Consider the following 6,346-nt stretch of genomic DNA (forward strand, 5'->3'; position numbering starts at 1 on the left):
ACTCATGTTGAACCGCTTCAACACTTTATCTATGTACATGCTCTGGCTTAAGCCGAGTAGCCTCCTCGATCTATCTCTATAGATCTTAATGCCTAAAATATAGACTGCCTCACCAAGGTCCTTCATCGAAGACTTGCCATTCAATGACTCCTTGACCAAGTTCAGCATCGAAACATCATTTCTGATTAGTAGTATGTCATCCACATACAAGATCAAAAACACTATCGAGCTCCCACTTAACTTCTTGTATAAACAAGCGTCCTCTTCGGTTTTGATGAAACCGACACCAGTGACGACCTCATCAAAACAAATGTTCCAACTCCGGGATGCTTGCCTCAACCCCTAAATGGATCTCTTGAGCTTGCATACCTTACTAGCGCTAGTCGGATCGACAAAACCCTCGAGTTGTAGCATATACACATCCTTGGTTAAATTTCCGTGAAGGAAAGTCGTTTTGACATCCATCTGCCATATCTCGTAATCAAAATACGCAGCTATAGCTAGTACGATCCTCACCGACTTGATCATCGCTATCGGTGAGTAAGTCTCGTCATAGTCAATTCCTTGAACTTGTCCATAACCCTTAGCAACAAGCTGAACTTTGTGGATCTGAACATTTCCATCCACATCAGTTTTCTTCTTAAAGACCGATTTGCAACCAATGGCCGTTACGCCAGGCGGCGGATCAACCAAGTCCCAGACTTGATTATCATACATGGACTTTAACTCGGATCTCATGGCCTCCAGCCATGCCTCGGAATCTGGGCTCACAATCGCTTCCGCATACGTGGCCGGCTCGTCGCTTTCTAGCAACAATACATCACGCATTCTGCGCAATCTTTTTGACCTCCGTGGTTCCGGTGCCGCTTCCACTACGGGTTCCCTGACTGACTCTGGTATGATCTCATCACCAGCTGAGCCGCCCCCGAGTGGTCCTCGGATTTCTTCGAGTCGGACCTTCCTCCCACTGGCCTCCCGACTGAGAAACTCTTTCTCAAGGAAAACCATGTTCCGAGCAACAAACACGTTGTTCTCTTCTCGGTTGTAGAAGTTGTATCCCAAGGTTTCCCTTGGATATCCCACGAATATGCATTTATTCGATTTAGTTGTAAGCTTGTTTGACATAAGTCGCTTGAAAAATGCTTCACAACCCCAAATCTTTAGAAAAGATAAACTGGGACTCTTCTCGGTCCACATCTCATGTGGTGTATTGTCTACGGATTTTGATGGTACCCTGTTAAGTGTGAAAGCTGCAGTTTCTAGAGCGTATCCCCAGAATGACAAGGGTAAATCCGATTTGCTCATCATTGACCGTACCATGTCCAACAAGGTCCTATTCCTTTGTTCCGACATGTCGTTTCTCTGTGGCGTACCCGAAGGTGTGAGCTGAGGTACTATACCTCGGCTTTTCAGATGATCATCAAACTCCTGGCTCATGTACTCACCTCCACGATCTGATCGTAGAAGCTTTATTGTCTTGCCGAGCTAATTCTCAACCTCGTTCTGAAACTCTTTGACCTTCTCAAAACTTTCTGACTTGTGCCTCATCAAATAGATGTATCCATATCTACTCAAGTCGTCGGTAAAAGTCACGAAGTACTGATAGCCACCTCTGGCAGTTGTGCTCATTGGATCACACACATCACTACGTATAAGTTCCAATAGCTCGGACGCCCTCTCGCAACTCTTTGTGAAAGGAGACTTAGTCATCTTGCCGAGCAAGCATGATTCACATGTCTCTAATGACCCGAAGTCGGACGAAGTCAGGAGCCCATCTTCATGGAGCTTCTTCATGCGTTTTAGACTAATGTGTCCAAGCCGGCAATGCCAGAAGTATGTCGAATTTATCTCATTAGGCTTATGCCTCTTGACATTCATGTTATAGACCGGTTCCTGTTCTAGATTCAATATAATTAAATAGCCCATAAACAATGGGTGCATAGCCATGGAACATACCATTCAAAAAATATCGAACAATCATTGTCCTTTAAATTGAATTCATAACCTTGACTCATCAAACATGAGGCAGAAATAATATTCCGACTAAGTGCAGGAATGTAATAACAATTATTCAATTCCATAATGAATCTGGAAGGAAGTTTGAGCTGCATCGTGCCGACCTCCAACGCAGCAACTCTTACTTTGTTGCCGACCCTGATGTCAATCTCCCCTTGTGCCACACGCCTAGTTCTTACCAACCCCTGCATCGAGTTGCAAATATGATTAGCCGATCCGGTATCAAATACCCAAGAGCTACTAGGTATGTCAGCAAGGTAAATGTCTATAACATATGCAACAAGTGTACCTTTGCCTGAAGAAGCATTTCCGGCCTTCTTGCCATGCTCTACAAGCCACTTGCTACAGTTCCTCTTCCAATGACCGGTCTCCTTGCAGTGATAGTAAATGGTCTTCGAGTTCGTTCCAGAATTCGGCACAGCGGCGGAGGTTACCATCTCCGTGCCCTTTGCCTTAGCCTTTTTCTTGGACCAACTCTTCTTGAACTTAGCAGATTTCTGCACCATCAACACTTGATGTGTGCCTTTCTTAATATCCTGCTCTGCCACTTTGACAATCCCATGCAATTCAGTGAGCTTCTTATCCATGCCATGCATATGATAGTTCGAGATGAATGTCCCATAGCTGGGCGGAAGAGAACCCATAACTACCTCTGTAGCAAGCTCATCCAAGAGCGGGAAGCCCAACCGATCAAAATCTTGCACATATCCGATCATTTTGATCACATGTGGGCTCAGTGGATCACTTTCCTTTAGCTTGCAATCCATTAAGGATCGCTAGACGTTGAACCTTTCGATCCTAGCCTGTGTCTGAAACATGCTCTTGAGACTCTCGATCATATTGTAAGCCTCAACATTTTCGAAATGCTATTGGAAATCGGGCTCCATACAAGCCAGCATCAGACAGCTGATCTCCGTTGATTCATCAACGAGTTTCTGGTAGGCATTCTTAGTTGTGGCATTAGCATTATCGACTTTTCCTCTGGAAGTAGATCCTCTAGAACATGTTCCTTTTTATCGTGCTTGAAAACAATTCTCAGATTTCTATACCAGGTGGTAAAGTTTGTTCCATTCACTTTATCCTTTTCTAGAATTGATTTCAATGCAAAGTTGGGTTGAGCAGGTGGTGCCATTGATCTACAGCAGAAAATATGCAATCACTAAGCAATGTGTTTATGTAGAGTAATTCTACCCTAAACAGAAATACTCCCACTGAAGTCAGCATCCCTCCGCAGACTCTTAGTGATTCAGGATCCGACTAGCGCATGCGACTAGTGAGCTTTAGCATCACTACTAGCCAACATACCTATCCGGTAAGCAACTCCTTGCTAATCGCATCTCTATACGACTCCTGTCGGTCGGGAAGGTATCTTATACCCTGGCTCCCAACCTTCTTTGCCACAAGGCCCAAAACCATTTTGATAGCCTTGTCAAGTTAACCTGATACAGTGCATGTCTGTGTCCGACACGAACCCTTCATTTCAAGGACACCCAGCAGCACCCCAATTTTATGAGCCCACTACTAGACGTACTTGACGTGCGAAGGTGCAATATCGGGCATGGCAATTCACTTGATATTCATGAGGGATCAGTCTACCATTCTAACATGCATAGAAACAAAGAAGCATATCAATCACAAATAAACACATATTGTGAAATAGTATGGATCCTTCATGGATGTTCTTCCAGGTCGGCTCCCACTCTGATAACCATCTAGGAACTCCATCTTGTTTGTCACGCCGGGACGCCAAGCCACCAACCTGATCTCTATTATCCAACTATTACAACTAGTAATGAATTTACATAGAGTTACAAGTCGACAAGCGGGTCGTTATACAATATAATGACAACACTTTGGCTCCTGCCGGCTGACAAACATGACACACAGGCCATGTATAATTTACACACATGCATCACATACACATCAGCCATACTATTTACATCAAACCTGCAAAACAAAGTTATGCACAGAATCACATTCTACCGGTTTGTGTGTCGGGTACGAAATACACGGCACTACGCACACGGCGGTCCCGCTCACGTTGAAATCATAGATCGCGTCTGAACTCCGTTCACGCTGAATTTTCTGATATGACAGATCTTATCGATCATCGCGAATCCGATTCAGATTTTCGTTTCACTGTTAACCCTGATGGCAAGCGGTAGGGGTAGGTTGTGTCACGACCTCATCGATTCCGATCATCAGAAAACATAGCCACATCAATCCCCATGTGCAGTTGATCTCATCAACCGTGCACACAGCCGATCTTATCAACGACAACAGATCTCATCTGCCGCCTCCACATATCTAATATGCATACGATCTGAAACCAAATCCTATAGTAGAGGCTCTGATACCATTGTTGGGATCTACGTAGGGTGCATCGACTACAAATTAAAATTTCCTACACACAGAACAACCAAGAACATGCTACGGAGATGGATCACAGATTGTTACCACTAGACGTGTAGTGCCGTGCGGCGGAAGTAGAGTTGAGGCAACGCGTTCTCGGAGTCACCTCGCGTTTCCGGTAATCGTCTCCTCCTTGCCAGTCTCCCACGTAGCCAATTGGATCCCGTGAACAGGTTCATCGGAGCGGCGCAAGTGCACCGCCTCTAACGGTATTCGCGCGTGTAGGAGGAACATCGTGCGGCGGACTGCTAGGTCTGATCTCACAACAGTGGCGAGTGGAGGTGGCTAGTTGCAACACATGCAAAGCCCTAACGACGGCGCCAAAGAGATCAACCGCATGGGTGTGCCGCACCTCCACCTTATATAGGCATCCGTCGCAGGCTCAACACTTAGGCCTCGCACGGACCCTAAAGCCAACAAGTCTACTCGGCCACAATCTGAATACAGCTCGGATCACATCCGACCAGTGTCCTCGGATCCGACCTTGTAGGTTGGTTCCCTTAAGCGCGCGACCCCTTAGGTTCAAGTCGGCTTTGTCACAGTTCGGATCACCTCCGAACTGCACGGTTGGTAGCAGCCTCTAGCAAGGCATGCCGAACACCAAGCAGACCATGAAGCTGTTTGGGCGAACCTGTACAATGTGTCACCCTTCTGTTCCCTTTGCCTCACGATATATGTTGCCGGGCTCAAGGCGAGACTGTCATCCTTGTGCTAGCCCGACCTCTCTCTTGTTCTAGTGATACCGACCACTATCCGGATTATCTCATAATCCTTGTCGCATGGCCATGCTTATCCTGGTCAGATCACACGAGGGGCTCAGAGTATATCTCTCCTAATCAGAGGGGCAAATCCCATCTTGCTCGACCATGTCTCACAGCATGGGACTGGACAAACCCGAAGCCTACCTTTGTAACTACCTAGTCACGGAGTAGTGTTTGGTCGGCCCAAAGCAAGTCTGTCACCATCCTGAGTACATGCGTCAGCTCAGGTCTTAGGACATAGAACGTAAGTTGTACTAGAGACTCATAGATGACATATTGATGCATCTCATAGTTGGGTCTATCCGACTCGGACCTTATCTCGACTCGGATCCGACTACGTCTAGACCTTTCCAAGTCCATATTATCCGGTTAGCATCCAATGCTCCATGGCTAGTGAGACCGAGCCATCGACCGTGTCACATGTTAGTCTAGTCGGCTGCGCGTCCACACAGCCCTTTCGACTAGGGACCTTTTCGGACAGTCATAATACAATGCATAGTCCCACAAACAAGTCACGTACTTGCCGATACACATGATTGATAATGTCCAAGGACTATATTTATTCATAAACACATAAGAAATATCATCATACATGATTGCCTCTAGGGCATATCTCCAACACCTCCATATGATTTCCATCACACAGTACTTACGTACTACATGCGATAACTCCATGAAGCTCTGTATGTGGCGGTGGTCGAGGGCATACGATATCCCTTCATCTGTGTAGTTACAGTGGAAGACCAAAACTACGTCATCATCCAAACAGTCCTTGATCTTATTTTTAACAGGCAGGAATCTGGCCCAAAAGTAGTGGACCATTTCCTAGGGCTGCTGCCGCGCATACATCAAGTCGTATATATCTGGAGGACCGTACCTGAGTTGCTTGGAGAGTATAGATTGTGATGGGTGGGTGGATTGAATTTTAGATCCTGTCCCATGTTCGTGTTTGGAGCCGGTATGGCTTCCGCAGTAACCAGTCCGGGTCTGGCTAAGTGGGAAAGCTCTTGCAACCCTGTCGCTGAACTAGAGTCCGGCAGGAGTCAAGTCCCTTTTGAAGGGGAAGTATCCGGCTTAGGGGATTCGGGGACCCGAACATACTTGGTCCTCAATATGGGGGGGAGTCGTCGGTGGCTGGTTCCTCGACTATCGCCACG

This window comes from Triticum aestivum, chromosome 1B (genome assembly GCF_018294505.1).
Source record: "Triticum aestivum cultivar Chinese Spring chromosome 1B, IWGSC CS RefSeq v2.1, whole genome shotgun sequence".
Lineage (NCBI taxonomy): Eukaryota > Viridiplantae > Streptophyta > Magnoliopsida > Poales > Poaceae > Triticum > Triticum aestivum.